The 27,135-nt window shown below is 44.9% G+C and overlaps 1 pseudogene; it reads right to left on the bottom strand.

The window, feature by feature from the left end:
• Window positions 1–13,166, bottom strand: part of LOC148773134 (MYND-type zinc finger-containing chromatin reader ZMYND8-like) — a 31,364-nt pseudogene extending 18,198 nt beyond the window's left edge.
• Window positions 13,167–27,135: the final 13,969 nt, after the last annotated feature.

Raw genomic sequence — 27,135 nt, forward strand, 5'->3', positions numbered from 1 at the left:
TGAGTTAAATTCACCCATTCCAGTCCATTTTAATTCACTGATTCCTAGAATGTCAACGTTCACTCTTGCCATCTCCTGTTTGACCACTTCCAATTTGCCTTGATTCATGGACCTAACATTCCAGGTTCCTATGCAATACTGCTCTTTACAGCACCGGACCTTGCTTCTATCACTGGTCACATCCACAACTGGGTTCTGGTTTTGCTTTTGCTCCATCCCTTTATTCCTTCTATAGTTATTTCTCCACTGAGCTCCAGTAGCATACTGGGCACCTACTGACCTGGGGAATTCCTCATTCAGTATCCTATCATTTTGCCCTTTGTTACTGTTCATGGGGTTCTCAAGGCAAGTATACTGAAGTGGTTTGCCATTCCCTTCTCCAGAGGACCACATTCGGCTGTGGTCCATGTGATCAGATTGGCTAGTTTCCTGTGATTATGATATCAGTCTGTCCGCCCTCTGGTGCCCCCTAGCAATACCTACCGTCTTATTTCGGTTTCTCTTACCTCGGTAGTGGAAAATCTCTTCACAGCCGCTCCAGCAAAGTGCAGCCGCTGTACCTTACCTTGGGTGAGGGGTATCTCCTCGAGGCCGCCCCTCCTGACCTTGAACGCGGAGTAGCTCCTCTCGGCCCTCCTGCGCCCGCGCAGCCACCGCCTGTTGGACGTGGGGTAGCTCCTCTCTGCCACCGGCCCTGGCCTCAGGCGTGGGGTAGCCCCTCACGGCCGCACCTCTTTGCGTGGCTCGTTGCGCCGGGGCCGGCGTCTCTCGCGTCGCGTCTGCGCCGCCGGGGCCGGCGTCTCTCGCGTCGCGTCTGCGCCGCCGGGGCACAGCTTAATTCCTTCTCCTGCTCAGTAACTAGTTAGGTGACCAGGAGCTAATCCAAGCTTTGTTGTGCCACACTTCATGATGTCAGAAAGTGACATGACACGTGATACTACAAATGGCAAGATGACATTCTAAAACCAAATCAAGAAACTAGAAACTGGTACAGCCACTCATCCTCCTGCTTGGGAGACCGTTCTTTGGCTTCCTTCCTAGGTTTTTGACCCTCCTATGCAGAATGGTCTTTTCCTAAATTTATGTCAAGTCCGCTCTTTGTGTTGGAGTCCAGGTCCAAATGTACTGTTGAGGATTCCGTCAATTCTTTCCCTTCAGCTTATCCTTTGTGGGATGAGGCAAGGGTTTTGCATTGTCTGAAAAGTCCTTCTCAAGCTGGGGGCTCGTCTTCTCCTAGACTGATCTTGGGTCCACTTTCTCACTGGCTGGTGACATGCTTTCAGCTCCTCTTCCATCTCCACTGGCTTCAGCAGTTTGGGCTTTTCTATTGACAGCAGATGGCTTTTTGCCCATCTGAGCCCCCTCTTTGTCTTCAGCACCTTCTGGCTCATTCTCGGACCTCTGCTTCTCATCACTGATAGAGTCACTTCTGCTACTATCTGACTTCTCATACTCCCCTGAATCACTGTGCTTGACAGCCATATAAACATATTCTGAGAATTCAAGCATGCCCAAATTAAACCAACCAACCAAAAAAAAAAAAAAAAAAAAACCCAGCATGTGGCGTAGTCACAGAATAAAGAGCAGGACCAAAAACCCACAAATATTTTCCATGCTCACTGCTAGAATTAAAAAACAAACAAACAAACAAACCACACATCACATCACACTGGCCTGGTGGGGTTAGCAGTAGACTTAAGTTGCATCTGACTACACGTGACAAATGGAACTTTCCTGGAGAGGGTTTCAGTTACTGACATTCAAAGATGACATGGGGCCAAACCACATGAATTCCTAATTTATCCATAGCTAAATCTTGGCCGCACACATAGCACACTGGGACACAGAGAATGGGAGGAATGGAAGTGAATGCTACACAGGAGTTGGTAAAACTGATCCATTTTCAGTTCAGTTCAGTTCACTTCACTTCAGTCGCTCAGTCATGTCCGACTCTTTGTGACCCCATGAACCGCAGCATGCCCAGCCTCCCTGTCTATCACCACCCCCAGAGTTCACCCCAACCCATGTCCATTGAGTTGGGTGGTGCCATCCAACCATTTCATCCTCTGTTGTCCCTTTCTCCTCCTGCCGTCAATCTTTCCCAGCATCAGGGTCTTTTCAAATGAGTCAGCTCTTCGCATCAGGTGGCCAAAGAACTGGAGTTTCAGCTTCAACATCAGTCCTTCCAATGAACACCCAGGACTGATCTCCTTGAGGATGGACTGGTTGGATCTCCCTGCAGTCCAAGGGACTCTCAAGAGTCTTCTCCAACACCACAGTTCAAAAGCATCAATTCTTTGGTGCTCAGCTTTCTTTATAGTCCAACTCTCACGTGCATACATGATCACTGGGAAAAACCATAGCCTTGACTAGTTGGACCTTTGTGGTCACAGTAATGTCTCTGCTTTTTAATATGCTGTCTAGGTTGGTCATAACTTCCCTTCCAAGGAGTAAGTGTCTTTGAATTTCATGGCTGCAGTCACCATCTGCAGTGATTTTGGAGCCCCCCAAAATAAAGTCAGCCACTGTTTCCACTGTTTCCCCATCTATTTGCCATGAAGTAATGGGACCGGATGCCATGATCTTAGTTTTCCAAATGTTGAGCAACTTCTTCACTCTCCTCTTTCACTTTCATCAAGAGGCTCTTTAGATCCTCTTCACTTTCTGCCATAAGAGTAGTGTCATCTGCATATATGAGGTTATTGATATTTCTCCCAGCAATCTTGATTCCAGCTTGTGCTTCTATTTTACAGATTGGGGGAGGGGGAAAGAGGCCCTGAGAAATCACTTGTCCTGGGACACAAAGAAAACCGAGACAGAGAGACAAGGCCAGAGACACGGGCTCTTCCCACAAATTCCCAAAGCATTAAGTTTTTTTTATCAAAGAAACAAGCCAAGCTTTAAAGCAGGTGATGCAAACTCACAGCACATGAGCCACATGGGGCAAGCAGGCGTGTTATTTAGGAAGCAATGTTTTGACCCAATGTGCTCCAGTATTTTGTAATTTGTTGTTTTAAACTTAGCATGTGCTGGCCAATTCACAAATCGGGAAGTTTCACACAGAAAATAAGATGTTAGGCTTGTCTGAAAGGGAAGAAGACCTGGCCATTCTGGGTCACTTGCCTGCAAGACTGGCTTGGGCTGAGAAATACTGGCCCCTTTCAGTTGGGGGAGCACTGTCTCCAGGTGGCCCAGCTGCCCAGCCCCCATCTGGCTCCCTGCCCTGAAGCAGAGTCAACCGCTACTGTGCTTCTACTATTTTTCTACTTGTATTTGAGTCCAGAGGAAAGTCACCCATTTCCATGTCTCAAGCAAAAGGAAAAATGGTAAAACACCAGGAGTGTCCTCCATATACAAGCAAAAATGGGCAAAATTCTATTTCTAACAATAATTTCATTTAACCATTTATGTTTTCTGCTCCCTGTAGTGAGTGTCATCCATCTGCTGGTCAATAATCCGATACCCTACACTTTCGAAAAGAGGAAATCCCCATCAACTCTGTATCATCTTCCTTCTAGAGCAATGGTTGCCATGATGGGATCATGGAAGAGAAAATCGTAAAAGGTTACCCACAAACAGCCCAGCAGGATCAGGAGTGAACTACATCCACCTCTTCCAGGGCTCAAATTGGAAGAATCTAAAAACCAAATCTGGTTTAATTTCTGGATGTCAGGGCTTGTGCAGTTGGTAATTAAAGGTTGGACAACAGAATGACAAGCATGGCCACACACGCGTGGATACTGGAGCCCAAAGGAGGTGAATTCGGATCCTGCTCCTCTGCTTCTATTAGTTGTGTGACCCTCAACGAGGGAGCTACCTCTCTGAGCCTCCGTTTCTTCCCCTGGACAATGGGTTCGATAACAGTATCAACCTTCCAGGACCATCTACGCACAGTGCAAGGGGCATACGAAGTCCTCCGTAAATCCTTATTAACAATAACAAACCGAGGACCTAGACCAGCTGCCTGCAAGAACCCAAGAAGACTACGAACTGCAAAATTTCATCCACGTCACTCAATGTCCTAACCAAATGGGCGACCTAGGAAGGAATGCTTTTGTTAGACAGCCTGGGTGACTCCCAGAGCACCCAGTGACAAAGAAACCTCACCTTGGACTGGCTTTCTCTACTGAGACCCAGCCAGCTCCTATTTCCTTACAAATGCCCTCCTGACTTTATTTACCTCGTCAACAAACATTCTAGAGCATTACTAAGTGTATAAGACCAAGTATCTTGGAGAGGGCAAGTCTTTATAAGATCTTTATAAGACAAACCTCTCTGCCCTCATGGAGCTTCCAGTCTAGATTGGGAAGGATACCCACACACACAAAGGGACCACAGATGTTTTGGAACCATGAAGTACCCCCAGGAGGTGGGCAGACAGGGAGGGCAGTCAAGGAAGACTTCCTGGAGGAGGTGATGCCCAAGCTCAGCCTTAAGGATAGGTTTCGGGTAGGCAGTGTAAAACGGCAGGCAGCATGGGGACGAGGAAAGGAGGCAACAGATACAGAAGCAGGATGTATTTGCCAGGGGAAGGAGTGGGGCAGGGGCGTGGCCCAGCATGGAGGGGAAAGGTTTGTGTTGGACACATTGGACAACTGTGGGATACATGTGACCCTGAAATGAAGACACTGCCGTCTGCAGAGAAGCACACTGTAAAACTCAGGAGGCTCTTTCTGCTTCCAAATTTTCTTACAACTGGCACCTCGAGTCAGCAGGCTGCCACTCTCAAAGATCGTACTCTGACAAACTCAAAATACCCTCTGAACAGTTAACTAGCAAGTCTGAAATATTCTGCCAGGAGAAATATTTTTTGGTTGACCAAACGCGCCAAAGGTAAAACTGCTGCTAAAAAAGGAGCTGGGATTGGGCTTTCATTTCCACCAGGTGGTACCCCTAAAGACAGTAATGATGGTGATAATCATATAAGCGAACCAAGACACACACCTCTTTGTGCTTTGCAACTCTCTATCGTCTTGCCAAGATTTAGCTGGAATCTGCTGTGAATCTGCCCCTTGGGGGAGAGGAGAGAGACAGGAGCAGACTGTAGCTGGACAGACTCAGCCAGATCCATCAGGTCCATCTCGGCCTTGCTTCAGTCTTGAAGACACCACCACCCCCTCGTGAGATCAGGCACTGGAGGGAAATAGCGAATAACGCTCATCACTTGGCTTCTTCTAGAAAACACCTTTTTGAGCCCAGGAGGAGAAACCCTTAAATATCTCTATCGTTTACCCCAACAATATTATCTACTCGACAGCCTGGGCTAACTTGGACATAAGAGGCTGAGAGAACATTTGGCGGGTTTCTACTGAACTATCGCCTGGGTCACTTTCAGTATGGAAAATGCACAACCCCAGCCAGATGGTTGGTTTCCATGAAGCTCAGCATCACTGTGGATCCTCCATAGCCAAAGATTACACTACGTTCAACTTCAACAATAGCAGAAAAATGACACACTGAGTCTGGCCACTTTGCTTTGAACTTCAGGCTCAGATCAGCATGGGCTTGTAGCCTAGAGAGGTGCTGAGCCTCGCAGAGATAAAGCCTCACTGATAAAGTTGGGGACCCCAACTCCTCATTTACCTAGAGAATTCATTCTTCGTCAACCTTGTCTGGAGGTCAAATTAAAGAAAGGGAAAATAGGAACTTCCCTGGTGGTACAGAGGTTAAACTCCATACTCCCAATGCAGGGGGCCCAGGTTGGATTTCTAGGCAGGGAACTAGATTCCACTTGCCCCGGCTAATAGTTCACATGCCACCAATGAAGGTCAAAGGTCGCGCGTCTCACAAATAAGACCCCGCCTAACCAAATAAATATTTAAAGAAAGGGAAAACAAGACAGGCAGACACTCCAGCTGGTGTGCTGTACCTCCCTTTGGCTCCTGGTATCTATCTGAGGAATGGGGACCGATTAGTCTTGGACAGGAACCTGTGTCTTCTTGCTCAGGTAAGATGTCAACTCCTCCTCACACCAACTGCGGGCAAAGACCTCTGCTTAATGACTCAGGTCCGAAGGTCCTGCCTGCCCCTACCACCACCCCAACCCCCATGTCTGCTGGGTCTTTGTTTGACCAAGTTGGCCCAGATTCCCAAGGCTCCATGAGCATGCATTTCTTGAATTCCTTCCCCACCTCCTCTGCTGCCACCTCTCAGTTCAGTTCAGTTCAGTCGCTCAGTCGTGTCTGACTCTTTGCGACCCCATGAATCACAGCACGCCAGGCCTCCCTGTCCAGCACCAGCTCCCGGAGTTCACTCAAACTCATGTCCATCGAGTCGGCAATGCCACCCAGCCATCTCATTCTCTGTCATCCCCGTCTCCTCCTGCCCCCAATCCCTCCCAGCATCAGACTCTTTTCCAGTGAGTCAACTCGTCGCATGAGGTGGCCAAAGTATTGGAGTTTCAGTTTTAGCATCAGTCCTTCCAATGAACACCTAGGATGGAGATCCCCAGAACATAACAAGGGGACAAAATGGTGGAAGTAGCAAAGGCCCAGAAAACAGTGAGAGACTCTGCAGGCAGGAAGCACGGTCTTTCATCCTGACATCACCTCCAATAGACCCGAACGCGCTTGGGGTCTGATAAGGGGTGCCAAGTTCCCCTGACTGATCCCCGAAAGCAGGTCAGAAAGGATGTAGGATCCCTCAAGGATCCATCAAGAATAAAGATCAGCCTCCTCTGAGCTGGTTCCACTGGCTATCAGCTCACTATCCGACTTCTCCCATCTCTTTGCTACCCCCACCCAGAATGTCACCTCCAACCACCAACCTGGTACAAAGACCAAGATACAGACCGAGTGCTGGACCGCAGGGCTCCTCCAAAGCCTTCATTCTCCCACTTAACGTGAACATTGCACTCCGCCCAGCACCCAAGAAGGGGGGCTGCTCCTAATACCACACACCAGTGATTTACTCTTTTAAGGGGCCACACGTAGTCACCCCAAAGCCCCATCCAACACACTCATAGAAGACTGGAGCCACAAATCGCTCAAACTTCATTTATCACCATAATGAGGGAAGATTAGGAATGGCTCTGTCCCAAGGGGTTGGCCACCAGGGAGATTTCAAAAGGGAGTTTTCACAGCACACTGGGAAAGCATCCTGTCATTAAAGAAATCGCTCTACGAAAACTGACCCGAGTGTGCACACGTGCATGCATGTCTTTGTCTGGTGTGTGTGCACATATTGATCTGGGGCCCTTCAGAGAGCCTCTCAGGGCTAGGAATGAAGATGCTTGCAAGGAGAATGGCTGAATGCTCAACTCCTTTAGAGGGGGAAGAATATTCATTCAATTTTACGGGAGAGGCATTTTTCGAAGTGAACAGACACCACGAAAGAGGGATCAAAGAGCAAATAATAATAAAAAAAAACTAGGAGGAGGAGGACTGAGGAACATAGAAAAGAGGAAGATCAAACTAAACAGCAGCTGAAATGAGAACATGACAGTAAAAGGAGAAAGACAGGAGGCCCATCTCATCATTTCTGCTCTCAGAAATGAGGAACCACTGCATTCCAAAGGGAAAACACAGGCAGCCATTTCATGCATAAAGTTAGAAAAGAAGTTATCACACAAAAATACTTCCCATGAAGTGGAGTAGCAGGAGATGGTGGTGTTGCCCGTGTTACAGCAGGACATCCTGTTCTCTACAACATTCCTATGTGGTTAACAGATTCCACACATCTGTTACCGAAAAACACAACTGACCATATCAGGTAGGGTTCAACCAATTTTTTCCATAAAGAGCCACAGAGTAAATGAACCTTTGCAGGAGTATAGCCTCTACTCCAAAAGTGCCATAACATAATGCGTGAAATACTGCATTCCAATAAAACTTTATTTACAAAAACAAGTTGGGGGCCAGATTTGGTCCACAGGTTGGAATGTGGGCCAGCCCCTGACTGCTAACCATGCCTTAACATTGAAATCGCTCCCTGTCCAGTCCAGAGGTTTAGAAAAATAACCCTGACTACTTGGCCCCACCTCCAGAGACTGACTTCACAGGCATGAGGGAAGGCCTGAGTGGTGGCCTTAAAAAGGTTCCTCGGGTGTTTCCAATTGGCCAGTAAGGCTGTAAGCCCTGTATTACACAGATGTTGTCTGTGAGTAAAGAAAATGCCTCATGATTTGTCTTAACCCTTGTGCACCTTGTATGAAACCTTGGGGTTCATACAAACAGATCTACACATCACCAAAATAATCAAGTATGAGCATGCGTGTGTACCTGTGTGTGTCTACACTGCATCTTTTGTTTGTTTGGTTTTGCTTTCGTTCTTGCATGTGTGCTCAGTCATGTCTGATTCTTTGCAACCACATGGAGTGCATCCCGCCAGGCTTCTCTGTCCATGAGACCTCCCAGGCTGGAATATTGGAATGGATTGCCATTTCCTTCTCCAGGGGGATCTTCTTGACCCAGGAATCTAACCCACGTCTCTGGCATTGGCAGGCGGAGTCTTTATCACGAAGCCACCTGGAAAGCCTAGAGTGCATGTGGCCTACCCATGTGTGTCTACAGTAAGTGCAATGTCTTAATTTTAGCCTAAAAACTGAATATTCATAATCAAGAGGAATGAAAAATAAAGCACTTCTTTTCACAAAATATGGGGTCAACGTGCTATTGTAATGTTTATTCTAATGAGAAACCACCAAAAGCCAGGGAGGGGACTGCTCTAGGGTCCCTGGGAATGGACCTTTAGGAGTTGAGTGTCACAAACTTTCAACAGTGTATGGACTCAACTGTCCTCCACAGAGAGAAAAAGATGAGCTTCTCTTTCTCATTTGGCTCCTAGCAGCTTGTGCAGACAGTGTCAGACTTTATTTTTGGGGGGCTCCAAAATCACTGCAGATGCTGATTACAGCCATGAAATTAAAAGACGCTTACTCCTTGGAAGGAAAGTCATGACCAACCTAGATAGTATATTAAAAAGCAGAGACATTACTTTGCCAACAAAGGTCCGTCTGGTCAAGGCTATGGTTTTTCCCGTGGCCATGTATGGACGTGAGAGTTGGACTATGAAGAAGGCTGATCGCCGAAGAATTGATGCTTTTAAACTGTGGTGCTGGAGAAGACTCTTGAGAGTCCCTTGGACTGTAAGAGATCCAATCAGTCCATTCTAGAGGAGATCAATCCTGGGTGTTCATTGGAGGGACTGATGCTAAAGCTGAAACAGCAATACTTTGGCCACCTCATGCGACGAGTTGACTCACTGGAAAAGACTCTGACGGTGGGAAGGATTGGGAGCGGGAGGAGAAGGGGATGACAGAGAATGAGATGGCTGCATGGCATCACCGACTCTATGGACATGAGTTTGCGTGAACTCCGGGAGTTGGTGCTGGACAGGGAAGCCTGGCGTGCTGTGATTCATGGGGTCGCAAAGAGTCAGACACGACTGAGCGACTGAACTGAACTGAACTGAGATTATCAGGACTCCTTCTGCCCTTCTATATCGGGAATATCTGCAGGATCCAACCTGGCTGTCAACATTTAAACTTCTCAGATGATAGGAAGACAGCTTAGGCTATAAATGCAAACCAGGGACTAAAAGAAAGAAGGAAAGAAAGAAACACACCCACTTTGGAGAAATGAGGCACCAACCTTACCTTGCTGATGGGAACATAAATCAGAACCACCCTTCAGAGGGCAATCTGGCAATATCTCTCCAAATATCAGCAGCACAGAGCCTGTGGCCCACGGCTCCACTTCTAGGACCATATCCTGTGGATTCACTCCCACCTGGGCAGAAGGGTCTTCATCGCAGCTGTTTCCAACAGCAAAAATAGAGAACTACTCAATACGTAAAGTGCCTGGATGAATAAGTTACCATTCACCTTTAAAGGGAAGAAAATACAGCCACTAAAATAACAGCGTGATAGCTCTGTGTGCAGTGAAATGGAAAGCCCATCTGTTTAATGAAAAGGAAAATAGTAAAGGACATTAGCGCTGGTGTAGGGGAGAAAAGGAGGAAAGGAAATGCAGATACTAATATATGTGTTCTTGGGCTTCTCAGTGTGGACATAGTGCCTTGCAGGTGGGAGTAAATGGCCAGGAGCAGTTCTGGCACTGCAAAATGTTTGACAGCAATCATGACCTCCACCCACTAGATGGCAGTAGCACTCACATCCCTGGGACAATAAAGGGTCCAGGGGATTCCCTGGTGGTTCAGTGGTTAAGACTCCATCTTCCAACTGAGGAAGCACAGGTTTGATCCCTGGGAATTAAGATCCCACATGAGACACACGGTGCAGCCCTCCCCTGGACTCCCTGTTCAAAAGTGTCTGGAGAATCCCAGGGATGGGGGATCCTGGTGGGCCGCCATCTAATGGGGTCGCACAGAGTTAAAACTGTCTCAGTACAGTTCAGTCGCTCAGTCGTGTCCGACTCTCCGCGACCCCATGAATCACAGCACGCCAGGCCTCCCTGTCCATCACCAACTCCCGGAGTACACTCAAACCCATGTCCACAGAGTCAGTGATGCCATCCAGCCATCTCATTCTCGGTCGTCCCCTTCTCCTCCCGCCCCAAACCTTTCCCAGCATCAGAGTCTTCTCCAGTGAGTCAAGTCGTCGCATGAGGTGGCCAAAGTATTGCAGTTTCAGCTTTAGCATCAGTCCCTCCAATGAACATCCAGGATTGATCTCCCTTAGAATGGACTGGTTGGATCTCCTTGCAGTATAAGGGACTCTCAAGAGTCTTCTCCAACACCACAGTTCAAAAGCATCGATCCTTCGGCGATCAGACTTCTTCACAGTCCAACTCTCACCTCCATACATGACCACGGGAAAAACCATTGCCTTGACTAGACAGACCTTGGTTGGCAAAGTAATGTCTCTGCTTTTTAATATACTATCAAGGTTGGTCATAATCTAGACATTGTTAAGTGGGGCCCAGATCACCCAGACTGAGGTCGAAAAGAGCTTTCCAAGGAGACTAAATAGAGCCAACAAGGAAAGAGGATGGACCAAAAAAATAAAAGGCGCCAACACTGGTCACACTATTATTTTCACAGGTGGGGAGTGATAAAGAGGAACAGGTGATCAGAGGTTACAGGTATAGACTGGCTTTTCATTAATCATCTTTCGGTACTTTGACTTGGAGAAGGGGATGGCAATCTATGCCAGTATTCTTCTCTTAAGAATTCCCTGGACAGAAGAGCCTGGCAGGCTACAGACCATGGGATCCTACCTTGACTTCTTGTTCCCTGTGCATTCATTACATAGAAAAACATTTTTTTCTTCAATTATGTGATTCCTCAAAAATCAGAACACACTAACGAACAGCCAAGCCAGCTTTGATGTATGATGGACTAAAATCCCACTACCTAAGGCTCCAGCCATAAAAGAAACAGCCATCAAAGCAAAATGTTTTAAGGGCACTTCCTATGTGGTCATTGATTAAGACCACGCTTTCACTACAGGGGGCACGGGTTCCATCTCTGGTCAGGGAGCTAAGATGCCATGAGTCACACCCCACCTCCAAAAAGTTTTAAAACAAAAATATAAACACTCCTTTATAAGTTAAAAAAAAAAAAAAAACTCCTTTATTCAAAAGACACAGGCAGACTATAAAGAATGGTCTTGCAGGAGGCACAAGTTACTGGCTCCTTCAAACGAATAATATCTTTAGACAAGACACCCTGGAAGATGCTCTTGTCAGTCAGTAAAGCAGATATCTTTCTCACCTCATTCACTCTAAGAAAAAAAAGGAAAAATCAAGACAACAACTGGAAAACTGGGGTACCCAGACCTGCATCCAAGACCTCAAAGAATGCCTGGCTTCCAAAGTCTTGCTTTCTGCAGAGAAAAGCAAGGAGGCTGGTGACATTGACAGTGGAAGAATAAACAAGAAGAAAGTTTTCAGGTCTGAGGATTTCTGTTTTTCTTGAAAATTCAGGGTTGGACAGCACAAATTCAATGGGTAGGAGCTGCCTCCTTGAAAAAAAAAGTACTTTGTGCTTCATTCCATTGCCATCCAAATCCTTATCTGACCCTTGATTCGTACAGCTGGGCCAACGAACCCTACAGCAGCAAGTGGTGAGAGCTCGTGAAAGTGAAAAGATGCCCTGTCCTGCAGCATTGCAGATCATTTGTCTTGGTTAAAAAGCTACATGGCAGACAGACCCAAATCTAAAGGCAAAACTCGACCACAAGCCATGTGTGATCCTGGGTAGGTAACTTTATTTCTCTGTGCAAAGGGGATATTACCTTACCTTGAAGGTTACTGTATATTTTTTTTTTAATAGTTTTCCCATACAGAGAGTAAAGTTCACTTTTTGGAGAATCCAGGAATCTTAACACCTGTGCAGATGCAAGTAAACACCAGGACAAAACAAATAGAATGCAGAACTGCCACACATGACTGGCAAAGAGGAAGGGTGACCGTGAGAATGCTTCTGTACAGCTTTCTTTTTGAGGGTGTGGAGGCGGGAGGAGAGTGTGAGAAAGCAAACCACACTGCTGAGAACTAGGAGTGAACCTGAGGGGCCCAGACTGGTCCTTGCATGTTCAAATAAGGAGCTCCCACCAGCCAACCTGAGCTGGAGCCCCTCAAGCCACTGTCCCATCACTTCTGGGTTGCAAGACCAGGTGACTGTGATAAACAAGGCCTCAGCCTCAGTGGGGACAGAGACTCACTCCAACTCCACCACCTCTGTCTCTACAACCCCATCCCTGGGGCCCCCTCTCCAGTTCTCAGTTCCTCCCTCTGAAAATGGCATCACAGGACAAGATGAGCCCAGAGGGCACTGACCACCAGAGTCTGTGTCTTCAGGCTGGAAGATCACTCCACACTAGTGGCTTCCTGTCCCTCCATAAAACCTGGTATATTCAAAGGGCTCCGGATAGCACACCCCAAGTATTTCTTCTCTGCTTGTCTCCTGCTCCTTTCTCAGCCTCCTCTGCTCACTTTTCCTAATGCCTACATGCACAGTGGGCTTCCCTGATGGCAAAGAACCCGCCTGCCAAAGCAAGAGACACAGGTTCGATCCCTGGGTTGGGAAGGTCACCTGGAGAAGGAAATGGCAACCCACTCCAGTATTCTTGCCTGGAAAGTCCCATGGACAGAGGAGCCTGGGGGCTACAGTCCATGGGGTTGCAAAGAGTCAGACAGGACTAAGCAACAACAACACGGGCAAGTGGATCAGGCCTCTCACTCTTTCTTTATGCTCCTGGCCATGGTCTCTGAACGTTCGCACTACTGCCTTCGCGGCTGCATAATTCTCTGTCGTGGGGATTGTTCTGTGCACTGCAGAAGATTTAGCAGCATCCCTGGTCAGCAATCACTTGCCAGCAGCTTCCCTCGTTCCCCACTTCGCCTAACTTATGAGACCTACTGCTTTGAATCCAAACCCATGAATACATCTATATTCTCAGAATTGCACGTTCTGCCCTGACCTGACCTGATTCAAGCCTCCAACTACCCTCATGTTCTCTCCACCTAGGAATCTAGCAGGCATCTCAAATTAGCGAAATTGAGACCTGAACCCAGTGGCTCTTGTTTCTCCTGCTGTATCCAAACCTGTCAACCCAGGCAAGACCCAGCAAATCTCTGCTGCAGGGCCTGCTCCAGAGGAGCAGGCTGTAGCAACAGCCGCCTAACCAAGCTGCAACAATGACTCCAGCAATCATAAAGTGGCTGGACGAAAACAGAAATGAAGTTCAGCTAGGGATGTGTCTGGAGATGAAAGTAAAGATCTGATGCTGTAAAGAATGTCACTGCATAGGAACCTGGAATGTTATGTCCGTGAATCAAGGTAAGTTGGATGGGGTCAAGCAGGACAGAGGAAGAGTAAACCTCAGTGTCTTAGGATTCAGGGAACTAAAATGGAGTGGGATGAGCAAATTTAACTGGGATGGTCATTATATCTACTACAGTGGGCAAGAATCCCATAGGAGAAATGGAGGAGCCCTCGTAATCCACTAAAGAGTCCGAAATGCAGTACTTGGGTGCAACCTCCAAAATGACAGAATGAGCTCAGTTCATTTCCAAGGCAAACCATTCACTTTACTGAAGTCTCTGCCCCAAATGCTGATGCTGAAGAAGCTGAAATTAATCAGTTCTATGAAGACCTACACGACCTTGTAGAACTAACACCAAATGAAAGATGTCCTTATCATCTCAGGGGACTGGAATGCAAAAGCAGGAAGTCAAGAGGTACCTGGAGTGACAGGCAAGTTGGACCTTGGAGTACAAAATGAAGCAGGGCCCAGACTAATCAAATTCTGCCAAGAGAATGCACTGGTCATACCAAATATCCTTTTAAAACAGCACGAGAGACGACTTTACAGGAGGATGTCACCAAATGGTCTATGCTGATGTCAGATTGATAATATTCTTGGGAGCAATCAAGGGGGAGAAGCTGTATACGGTCTGCAAAAACAAGACCCGGAGTTGACTGTGGATCATCATCAGATCATCAGCTTCTCATGGAAAAAATGCAGGCTTAAACTAAACGGGGCAGAGTGGGGTGTGGGTAGAGGGCAGAACCACTAGGCCAGCCAGGTACAACTTGAATCAAATCCCCTCTGAAGATGCGGTGGAGGTGACAAATCGTTTCAAGGGTTTAGATCTAGTAAACAGAGTGCCTCAAGTACTGTGGAAGGAGATCCAAAATATTGTACAGCGAACAAACCCATCCCAAAGAAAAATAAAAGCACGAAGGCAAAGTGATTGTCTGAGGAGGGTTTACACATAGCTGTGGAAAGGAGAGAAGCAAAAAGCTTGACGAAAACGCAAAGGTACCCCAACTAAGTGCAGAGTTCCAGAGAATAGCAAGGAGAGACAAGCAGGGCTTCTTCAATAAACAATGCAAAGGAATAGAAGAAAACAACAGAAGGGGAAAGACTAGAGCTCTCTTCAAGAAAACCGGAAATATCCAAAGAACATTTCATCCAAAGATAGGCACAAAAAAGGACAGAAACCGTAAAGGCCGAAAAGAAGCAGAAGAGATCAAGATGCGATGGAAAGAATATATAGAGGTGTAGAAAAAAAAGGCCTAAACGACCCAGATAAGCACCCTTCACCTTCCCAGAGCCAGACATTCAGGAGTGTGAAATCAAGTAAGATGATGGAATTCCAGCAGAGCTACTTAAAATCCTAAAAGACAATGGTATCAAGGTGCTGCACTCAAGACGTCAGCAAATCTGGAAAACCTAATAACAGCCACGGGCCTGGAAAAGGTCAATCCTTTTCCCAATTTCCAAGAAGGGTAGGACGAAAGAACGTTCAAACCACGGCACAATTGTGCTCATCTCCCACGCTAATAAAGTTATGCTCAAAATCCTTCATGCTAGGCTTCAGCATTACATGAACTGAGAAATTCCAGATGTTCAAGGTGGGCTTAGGAACATCAGAGGAACCAGATCTCAAGTTGTCACCATTGGCTGGATCACAGAAATAGCAAGTTAACTCCAGAGAAACCTCTACCTCTTTTTCACTGACCACTCTATAAAGTCTTTCGTTGTGTTGATCATAACAGATTGTGGAAAACTCTTAAAGAGGTGGCAATACAGGACCATCTTTACCTGGATCCTGAGAGACCTGTAGGCAGGTCAGGAAGCAACAGTTAGAACCAGGTATGGAACAATTGCTTGGTTCAGGATTGAGAAAGGATGACAAGGCTGTTGATTGTCACCTTGCTTATTGAACTTAAGTTCATGCATAGCACTTCACGAGAAATGCCAGGCTGGATGAGTTGCAACCCCAAATCATGATTGCTGGGAGAAATGTCAACCACCTAAGATATGCATATGAATACCCCTCTAATGACAGAAAACGAACAGGGACTAAAGAACCTCTTCATGGGGGTGAAGGAGGACAGTTCAAACGCAGGCATAAAACTCATTATAAAAACCCAGATCACGGTATCCGATTCCATCACTTCATGGCAAATAGAAGGGGGAAAGGGGAAAGCTGTGCCAGATTTCCTCTTCTTGAGCTCTAAAATCACTGCAGATGGTGACGGAAGCCATCAAATTAGAAAACACGTATTGGCAGGAAAGCTATGACAAACCTAGACAGTGTGTAAAAAGGCAAAGCTATCACTTTTCTGACAAAGGTCCAAAGAGTCGAGGCTATGGTCTTTCTAGTAGTCACATATGGTTTTCAGAGATGGACCAAAAAGGAGGCAGAACACCAAAGAACTGATGCTTTCTGAACTGTGGGCCTGGAGAACTCCTGACAGTCCCTTGGACAGCAAGGAGACCAAGTCAGTCAATGTTCAAGGAAATCAACCCTAAATACTCATCGGAAGGACTGCTGCTGAAGCTGAAGCTCTAATACTTTGGCCACCCGATGTGAAGAGCCAACTCACTGGAAAAGACCCTGATGCTGGGAAAGACTGAAGGCAGAAGGTGAAGCCGGAGACAAGGATGAGATGGTTGGGTGGCATCACCGATGCAGTGGATATGAACCTGGACAAACTCCGGGAGATGGTGGAGGACAGGGAGACCTGGCGTGCTGCCATCCACAGCTTCACAAAGTGTCAGACACATCTTGGCCACTGAGCCACCACAAGGGTGTGTCCTAATTTCATTCTTTTACTTTTAGCTGTCAAGATTTTCCAGTATCACTTTTAAAAGAAATGATCTTTTCTCCCTTGCATATTGCTGCCTCCTTTGTTGTAGATTAGGGGACCATTTGGGCATGAGTTTATCTCCGGGTTTTCTATCGTGTTCCATTGGCCTATATTCCTGTTTCTGTCTCAGTTCCATGCCGCACTGATTACTATCAGTTCAGTTCAGTTCAGTCGCTCAGTCGTGTCCGACTCTCCGCGACTCCATGAATCACAGCAGGCCAGGCCTCCCTGTCCATCACCAACTCCCGGAGTTCACTCAAACTCACGTCCACAGAGTCGGTGATGCCATCCAGCTATCCCATTCTCTGTCGTCCGCTTTTCCTTCCGTTCCCACCCTTTCCCAGCCTGAGTCTTTTCCAGTGAGTCAACCTGTCACATGAGGCGGCCAAAGTACTGCAGTTTCAGCTTTAGCATCAGTCCTTCCAATGAACACCCAGGATTGATCTCCTTTTGTAGTAAAGGCTGAAGTCACGGAGTCTGAATCCTACAGCTCTTCTTTTTCTCTCTCAAGACAGCATGGTTCTTTAAGGGCTTCTCTATTTCCATACAAGTTTGAAAAAAATTTTTTTCTATTATCTGTGAAAAATGCCATTGGCAATTTCATAGGAATGGCACTGAATCTGTAAACTGCATTTTGCGGTGTAGCCCTTTTCATAATATTGATTCTTCCAGTACACGAGAATGGTATATCTCTCCATATCTTTGTGTCACCTTTGTTTCATCCATGCCTTATTATTTTCTGTGCACCAGTCTCTTCCCAGCCTAGGCAGGTTTATTCCCAGGAATTTTACTCTTCTTGTGGCCATGGTGAATGGGATTGCTTCCTTAGTTTCTATTTTTGATGTTTTGTTGTTATTGTATAGGAAAGCAAGAGTTTTCCGTGTGTTAATTTTGTATCCAGCAACTTCCCTAAAGTCCTTAATTAGTTCTAGTCATTTCCTGGTGGCATCTTTGGTTTCTCTGGGCATGGTATCACATCATGGGCAAACAGTGTCAGTTTCACCTCTTTTTCAGTTTGTTTGAAAATGGTTTTCTTCTTTTCCTCTGATTGCTGTCACTCGGAGTCCCAAGACTATACTGAATAACAATGGTGAGAGTGGGCATCTTTGTCTTATTCTAAACCTTAGGGGACATGCTTTTACCATTGGGGATCATGTTTGCAGTGGATTTATCCATATGTGGTAGCCGTTATTAGCATGAAGAAGATTCCCTCTGATCCCACTGCCTGAACAGGTTTTCCCGTACACCCATCATAAATGGGTGTTGGATTTTGTCAAAAGTGTTTGCGTTTTTATCCTAAATAGTTTCAAGAGCTCTCCTTGGAAAACTTAGTTATCTTTCAGTGTTCTTTCTTCCTTTTGCCCCCTGATGCAAAGAGCTGACTCATTAGGAAATGCCCTGATGCTGGGAAAGATTGAAGGTAAAAGGAGAAGTGGTCAGCAGATGATGAGATGGTTCAGTAACATCACCAAACCCAAGGACATGAATCTGAACAAATTCTGGGAGACAGGGAAGGGAAGTCTGGCAGGCTAGAGTCCATGGGGTTCCAAAGAGTTGGGTATGGCTTACTGACTGAACAACAACACAAATTCTCTCCTTCTGTGATTCACTCTTGACTACTTCCTTTCCTAACGCACTTCACCCTATCCATATCTCAGTTATGCTAATTTCACTCCTTATCATGCTTTAGATTCAGCCACATATCACTGTCTTTTTTGCCACCCACCTGGCACCAAATGTGGGATTTCTCAACTTCAGATGACTCAGTGGTCTCCTATCCATCCTCTAGCATGCACATATTTCAATCGGACACTGTCTACCTTGCTACAATCAGAGAAAATTGTCACTCACCAGCTAAGCCATGTGACAGGAAGCAAGATCTTGAGAAGAGCCTACGAGGACTCTGGATTCTAACTTATTCTCGATCTTCACATTGTTCCTTTAACTCTATTCCTCAATCACACTGAACTTTCAGTCTGTGCTCGGTTCTCCTCGGTCTCACCGTCTGTGCCTATGCCATTCCTTCTGCATCCATTGCTTTTTCCTTTTTGTTAATGCCTATGAGACCTTATTTTAACTTCCTCACGCAGCTGTTTCTGACTTTACAGATTGTTAAATAGATCACTACTTCAGATTGACCTGTTCGATGTGCTTTGATAGTCTTCGCTGACTGGAACAGACGGTCATCTCCCAAGTCTATTTCGATTGGGATTTTATTCGATTCTCTTCTGGAGTAGAGGCCTGTTTTTGAAACATATAACCTAAATAATGGAATCGATAAGAAACATGGTTTTTTTAAACTTACTAATCTTAATAAACTTAATAAACTCTGGACTCAAAGACAGATTATTGAGATCCTATCCCTCCAAAAAAGAAGTATATTGTTTACAAGTTAAAACCAACACCTTTGGGAGGATAGAAGATGGCGGAGGAATAGGACGGGGCGACCACTTTCTCCCCACAAATTCAGCGAAAGAACATTCGAACGCTGAGTAAATCCCACAAAACAACTTCTGAATGTCCGCAGAAGACATCAGGCACCCAGAAAAGCAGCCCATTGTCTTCTAAAGGAGGTAGGAAAGAGTATAAAAGAAATAAAGAGAGTCAAAAGAGGGAGGGATGGAACTCCATTCCAGGAAGGGAGGCTAAAAAAAAAAAAGAGAGAGAGAGAGACAGACAGAGAGGTTTCCAAACACCTGGAAACACTCATGGGTGAGTCTGTGGCGAGCCTTGGAACCTCAGAGGGCCACATAACCAGGAGAAAAAAAATAAAAAATTAAAACCCACAGACTAAATGCCCAGAGGAAACTCTCAGCGGAGAAGCGGCGCACCTGCCCCGCAACTCCCACTAGCAAGCGGGGGCTGGGCAGAAGGCAGCGCTTAGAGAGAGGACCGAACCTAAACGCCCCGAGGGCAATCTGAGGGCATTAATGGGGAGATAGCTAAGCAGACTGAGGGATAGTGACCCTGCGGAAAGGCGAAAAGCCTGTGAAAAGGTGAAAAGCCTGTGAAAAGGCGAAAAGTCCCAACCTAAGACTCTGCCAGCCCCGCTCACAGAACAAAGGACTGAGCAGAGTGAGCCAGCTGCGGCTGACCCATCCCCTATCCCCCGCCGACACAGGCAGGAAATGCAGCCAGCGCCAGAAGGGGCAAATGCGGCCCCAGTGAGGCCTCCAATACCAAGTGGCAGGCAGGCTTCGTCGCTGACCGAGACTTCTTGATTTCGGGCTGGTCGATATCCGACTGAGAAGGTGCACCCGTTGTACACCCAGAAAACTGAGTGGCAGGGAGCAGGGAGGCAATAAGTCGCAGTGACTGCGCTTGGCAAACGCCTGGTCACCTGAGCTGCTCGGACCGGGGAAGGTACAAAATGCAAGCCCAGCCAAGTCGCTCCTTTGTGGAGTTCCTGAGGACCTGAACCTGAGCTGCTCAAACCTGGGAGGTGCATACACCAGCGCCAGCCACAGACAGTGCCCGACAGAGCAACCTAGAGCCTGAGCAGCATAAACAGGGAAAGCACACATGTCACCAGCGGGGGCAATCCCAGTGTAGCCGAGACACTGCACGAACTCCCCACAGACACCAGGGATATTTGCTAGCAGCGTCCCTCACTCCCCACAGCACGACTGAACAGAGAGAAGAAATCCAACCCCACACACAGAGAGGAAACTACATAATTAAGAAAACTCCACAAACTGTCAGAAGACGGAAAGGCCACCCCAAGCACAGCAGGATAAGTAAGATGAAGTGGCAGAATAATACCCAGCAAGTAAAGGAACAGGATAAATGCCCACCAACACAAACAAAAGAGGAAGATATAGGGAACCTACCTGATAAAGAATTTCGAATTTTAATAGTGAAAATGATTCAAAATCTGGAAAGCAAAACGGAGATACAGATTAATAACTTGGAGAAAAGTATTGAGAAGATGCGAGAAAGTTTTAATAAGGATTTAGAGGAAATAAAAAAGAGTCAGTATACAATGAATAATGCAATAGATGAGATCAGAAACACTCTGGAGGGAACAAACAGTAGAAAAATGGAGGCAGAAGACACGATAAGTGAGCTAGAAGACAGAATTGTAGAAATTAATAAAACAGAGAGGGGAAAAAGAAAAACGAATTAAAAGACATGAGGACAATATTAGAGACCTCTGGGACAATGTTAAACGCCCCAACATTCGAATCATAGGAGTCCCAGAAGAAGAAAACAAAAAGAAGGTCCATGAGAGAATACTTGAGGAGATAATAGTTGAAAACTTCCCTAAAATGGGGAAGGAAATATTCACCCAAGTCCAAGAAACACAGAGAGTCACTAACAGGATAAACCCAAGGCGAAATACTCCAAGGCACATAGTAATCAAATTAACAAAGATCAAACACAAACAACAAATATTAAAAGCAGCAAGGGAAAAGCAACAAATAACACACAAGGGGATTCCCATAAGGATAACAGCTGATCTTTCAACAGAAACCCTTCAGGCCAGGAGGGAATGGCAGGACATACTTAAAGTGATGAGAGAAAGTAACATACAGCCCAGATTATTATACCCAGCAAAGATCTCGTTCAAATATGAAGGAGAAGTCAAAGCTTTACAGCCAAGCAAAAGCTGAGAGAATTCAGCATCAACAAACCAGTTCTCCAACAAATACTAAAGGATCGTCTCTAGACAGGAAACACAGAAAGGGTGTATAAACTCGAACACAGAGCAATAAAGAAAATGGCTACAGGATCATACTTATCAATAATCACCTTAAATGTAAATGTGTTGAATGCCCCAACCAAAAGACAAAGGCTGGCTGAATGGATAAAAAAACAAGACCCCCAAATATGTTGTCTACAGGAGACCCGCCTCAAAACGAGGGACACATACAGGCTGAAAGTGAAGGACTGGAAAAAGGTATTCCACGCAAATAGAGACCAAAAGAAAGCAGGAGTAGCAATACTCATATCAGATAAAATAGATTTTAAAACAAAGGCTGTGGAAAGAGACAAAGATGGAAACTACATAATGATCAAAGGCTCAATGCAGGAAGAAGATATAACAATTCTAAATATTCATGCACCCAACATAGGAGCACCGCAATATGTAAGACAATTACTAACAAGTATGAAAGGGGAAATTAACAACAACACAATACTAGTGGGAGACTTCAATACCCCACTCACACCTATGAATAGATCAACTAAACAGAAAATTAACAAGGAAACACAAACTTTAATAGATACAATAGACCAGCTAGACCTAATAGATCTCTATAGGACATTTCAGCCAAAAACAATGAATTTCATCGTTTTCTCAAGCGCACGCAGAACCTTTTCCAGGATAGATCACATCCTGGGCCATAAATCTAGCCTTGGTAAATTCAAAAAAAAAATTGAAATCATTCCAAGCATCTTTTCTGACCACAATGCAGTAAGATTAGATCTCAATTACAGAAGAAAAACTATTAAAAATGCCAACATATGGAGGTTGAACAACACACTGCTGAATAACCAACAAATCCTAGAAGAAATCAAAAGAGAAATAAAAATAGGCATAGAAATGAATGAAAATGAAAACACAACAACCCAAAACCTCTGGGACACTGTAAAAGCAGTGCTAAGGGGAAGGTTCATGGCAATACAGGCACACCTCAAGAAACAAGAAAAAAGTCAATTAATTAACCTAACTCTACATCTAAAAAAAAAAAATAGAAAAGGAAGAAATGAAGAACCCCACGGTAAGTAGAAGGAAAGAAATCTTAAAAATTAGGGCAGAAATAAATGCAAAAGAAACAAAAGAGACCAGAGCAAAAATCAACAAAGCCAAAAGCTGGTTCTTTGAGGAGGTAAACAAAACTGACAAAACACTAGTCAGACTCTTCAAGAAACAAAGGGAGAAAAAACAAATCAATAAAATTAGAAATGATAATAGAGAGATCACAACCGACAACACAGAAATACAAAGGATTATTAGAGAATACTATCAGCAATTATATGGCAATAAAATGGATAACTTGGAAGAATAGAAAATTTTAACAGACCCATCACAAGCATGGAAATTGAAACTGTAATCAGAAGTCTTCCAGCAAACAAAAGCCCAGGACCAGACGGCATCACAGCTGAATTCTTCCAAAAATTTAGAGAAGAACTAACACCTATTCTACTCAAACTCTTCCAGAAAATTTCTGAGGAAGGGAAACTTCCAAACTCATTCTATGAGGCCACCATCACCCTAATCCCAAAACCTGGTGAAGATACCACAAAAAAAGAAAACTACAGGCCAGTATCAATGATGAACATAGATACAAAAATCCTTAACAAAACTCTAGCAATCACAATCCAACAACACATTAAGAAGATCACACATCATGACCAAGTGGGCTTTAGCCCAGGAATGCAAGGATTCTTCAATATCTGCAAATCAATCAATGTAATACACCATATTAACAAACTGATAAATAAAAATTATATGATTATCTCAATAGATGAAGAGAAAGCCTTCAACAAAACCCAACATCCATTTATTATAAAACCCTCCAGAAGATGGGAATAGAAAGGACAAACCTCAACATAATAAAAGCTATATATGACAAATCCACAGCAAACATTATCGTCAATGGTGAAAAACTGAAAGCATTTCCCCCAAAGTCAGGAACAAGACAAGGGTGCCCACTCTCACCACTACTGTTCAACATAGTTCTGGAAGTTTTGGCCACAGCAATCAGAGCAGAAAAAGACATAAAAGAATCCATATTGGAGAAGAAGAAGTACAACTTTCACTGTTCACTGATGACATGATCCTATACACAGAAAACCCTAAAGACTATACCAGAAAACTACTAGAGCTAATCAATGAACAGAGTAAAGTAGCAGGATATAAAATCAACACACAGAAATCCCTTGCATTCCTACACACTAATAATGAGAAAATAGAGAAATTAAGGAAATGATACCATTCACTGTTGCAATGAAAAGAATTAAATACTTAGGAATATATCTACCTAAGGAAACAAAGACCTGTACATAGAAAACTATAAAACACTGCTGAAAGTAGTCAAAGAGGACACTGATAGATGGAGAAATATACCATGTTCGTGGATTGGAAGGATAAATATTGTGAAAATGAGTATACTACCCAAAGTAATTTATACATTGAATGCAACCCCTATCAAGCTACCAATGGCATTTTCACAGAGCTAGAACAAATAATCTCACAATTTGTATGGAAATACAAAAAACCTCGAATAGCCAAAGCAATCTTGAGGAAGAAGAATGGAACTGGGGGAATAAACCCTTCAGACGTCAGGCTCTACTACAAAGCCACAGTCATCAAGACGGTATGGTACTGGCATAAAGACAGAAATATAGATCAATGGAACAAAATAGAAAGTCCAGAGATAAATCCACGCACCTATGGACACCTTATCTTCGACAAAGGAGGCAAAAATATAAAATGGAGAAAAGACAGTCTCTTTAAAAAGTGGTGCTGGGAAAACTGGTCAGTCACTTGTAAAAGAATGAAAATAGATCACTTCCTAACACCATACACAAAAATAAACTCAAAATGGATTAGAGAGCTAAATGGAAGACCAGAAACTATAAAACTCCTACAGGAGAACATAGGCACAACACTCTCTGACATAAATCACATCAGGATCCTCCATGACCCACCTCGCATTATACTGGAAATAAAAGCAGAAATTAAAAAAAAAATGGGACGTAATTAAAAATAAAAGCTTCTGCACAGCAAAGGAAACTATAAGCAAGGTGAAAAGACAGCCTGCAGAATGGGAGAAAATAATAGCAAATGAAGAAACTGACAAAGAAAGAAACTCCAAAATATACAAGCAGCTCCTACAGCTCAATTCCACAAAAATAAACGACGCAATCAAAAAATGGGCCAAAGATAAACAGACATTTCTCCAAAGAAGACCGACAGATGGCTAACAAACACATGAAAAAATGCTCAACATCCCTCATAATCAGAGAAATGCAAACCAAAACCACAATGAGATACCATTTCACACCAGTCAGAATGGCTGCTATCCAACAGTCTACACGCAATAAATGCTGGAGAGGGTGTGGAGGAAAGGGAACCCTCTTACACTGTTGGTGGGAATGCAAACTAGTACAGCCACTATGGAGAACAGTGTGGAAATTCCTTGAAAAACTGGAGATAGTACTGCCATATGATCCAGCAATCGCACTCCTGGGCATACACACCGGGGAAACCAGAATTGAAAGAGACACATGTACTCCAATGTTCATTGCAGCACTGTTTAGATTAGCAAGGAAATGGAAGCAACCTAGATGTCCATCTGCCGACGAATGGATAAGAAAGCTTTGGTAGATATATACAATGGAGTATTATTCAGCCATTAAAAAGAATATATTTGAATCAGTTCTAATGAGGTTAATGAAACTGGAGCCTATTATACAGAGTGAAGTAAGCCAGAAAGAAAAACAACAATACAGTATACTAACGCATAGAGACGCCGGCCCCGGGGGCGCAGACGCGACGCGAGAGACGCCGGGCCCCGGCGCAACGAACCACGCAAAGAGGTGCGGCCGTGAGTAGCTACCCCACACCTGAGGCCAGGGCCGGCGGCCGAGAGGAGCTACCCCACGTCCAACAGGCGGTGGCTGCGCGGGCCAGGAGGGCTGAGAGGAGCTACTCCACGTTCAAGGTCAGGAGGGGCGGCCTTGAGGAGATACCCCTCCTCCAAGGTAAGGTCAGCGGCTGCACTTTGCTGGAGCGGCTGTGAAGAGATTTTCCACGACCAAGGTAAGAGAAACCCAAATAAGATGGTAAGTATTGCTAGGGGGCACCAGAGGGCAGACACACTGAAATCATAATCACAGGAAACTAGCCGATCTGATCACATGGACCACAGCCGAATGAGGTCCACTGGAGAAGGGAATGGCAAACCACTTCAGTATACTTGCCTTGAGAACCCCATGAACAGTAACAAAGGGCAAAATGATAGGATACTGAATGAGGAATTCCCCAGGTCGGTAGGTGCCCAGTATACTACTGGAGCTCAGTGGAGAAATAACTATAGAAGGAATAAACGGATGGAGCAAAAGCAAGACCAATACCCAGTTGTGGATGTGACCAGTGATAGAAGAAAGGTCCGGTGCTATAAAGAGCAATATTGCATAGGAACCTGGAATGTTAGGTCCATGAATCAAGGCAAATTGGAAGTAGTCAAACAGGAGATGGCAAGTGTGAACGTCGACATTCTAGGAATCAGTGAATTAAAATGGACTGGAATGGGTGAATTTAACTCGATGACCATTATATCTACTACTGTGGGCAGGAATCCCTTAGAAGAAATGGAGTAGACATCATGGTCAACAAAAGAGTCCGAAATGCAGTACTTGGATGCAATCTTAAAAATGACAGAATGATTTCTGTTCGTTTCCAAGGCAAACCATTCAATATTACAGTAATCCAGGCCTATGCCCCAACCAGTAATGCTGAAGAAGCCGAAGTTAAACGGTTCTATGAAGACCTACAAGACCTTTTAGAACTAGCACCCAAAAAAGATGTCCTTTTCATTATAGGGGATTGGAATGCAAAAGTAGGAAGTCAAGAAACACCTGGAATAACTGGCAAATTTGGCCTTGGAGCACGGAATGAAGCAGGGCAAAGGCTAATAGAGTTTTGTCAAGAGAATGCACTGGTCATAGCAAACACCCTCTTCCAACAACACAAGAGAAGACTCTACACATGGACATCACTAGATGGTCAACACCGAAGTCAGATTGATTATATTCTTTGCAACCAAAGATGGAGAAGCTGTATACAGTTAGCGAAAACAAGACCAGGAGCTGACTGTGGCTCAGATCATGAACTCCTTATTGCCAAATTCAGACTTAAATTGAAGAAAGTAGGGAAAACCACTAGACCATTCAGATATGACCTCAATCAAATCCCTTATGATTATACAGTGGAAGTGAGAAATTAAGGGACTAGATCTGATAGATAGAGTGCCTGATGAACTCTGGATGGAGGTTCGTGACATTGTACAGGAGACAGGGACGAAGACCATCCCCATGGAAAAGAAATGCAAAAGAGTGAAATGGCTGTCTGAGGAGGCCTTACAAATAGCTGTGAAAAGAAGAGAGGCGAAAAGCAAAGGAGAAAAGGAAAGTTATACGCATCTGAATGCAGAGTTCCAAAAAATAGCAAGGAGAGATAAGAAAGACTTCCTCAGTGTCAATGCAAAGAAATAGAGGAAAACAACTGATTAAGAAAAACAAGAGATCTCTTCAAGAAAATTAGAGATTCCAAGGGAATATTTCATGCAAACATGGGCTCGATAAAGGACAGAAATGGTATGGACCTAACAGAAGCAGAAGATAGTAAGAAGAGGTGGCAGGAATACACAGAAGAACTGTACAAAAAAGATCTTCACGACCAAGATAGTCACGATAACGTGATCACTGACCTCGAGCCAGACATCTTGGAATGTGAAGTCAAGTGGTCCTTAGCATCACTACTAACAAAGCTAGTGGAGGTGATGGATTTCCAGTTGAGCTATTTCAACTCTTAAAAGATGATGCTGTGAAAGTGCTGCA

This window comes from Moschus berezovskii, chromosome Y, assembly GCF_049115385.1.
Source record: "Moschus berezovskii isolate FMDL1 chromosome Y, NW_MosBer_1.0, whole genome shotgun sequence".
NCBI lineage: Eukaryota > Metazoa > Chordata > Mammalia > Artiodactyla > Moschidae > Moschus > Moschus berezovskii.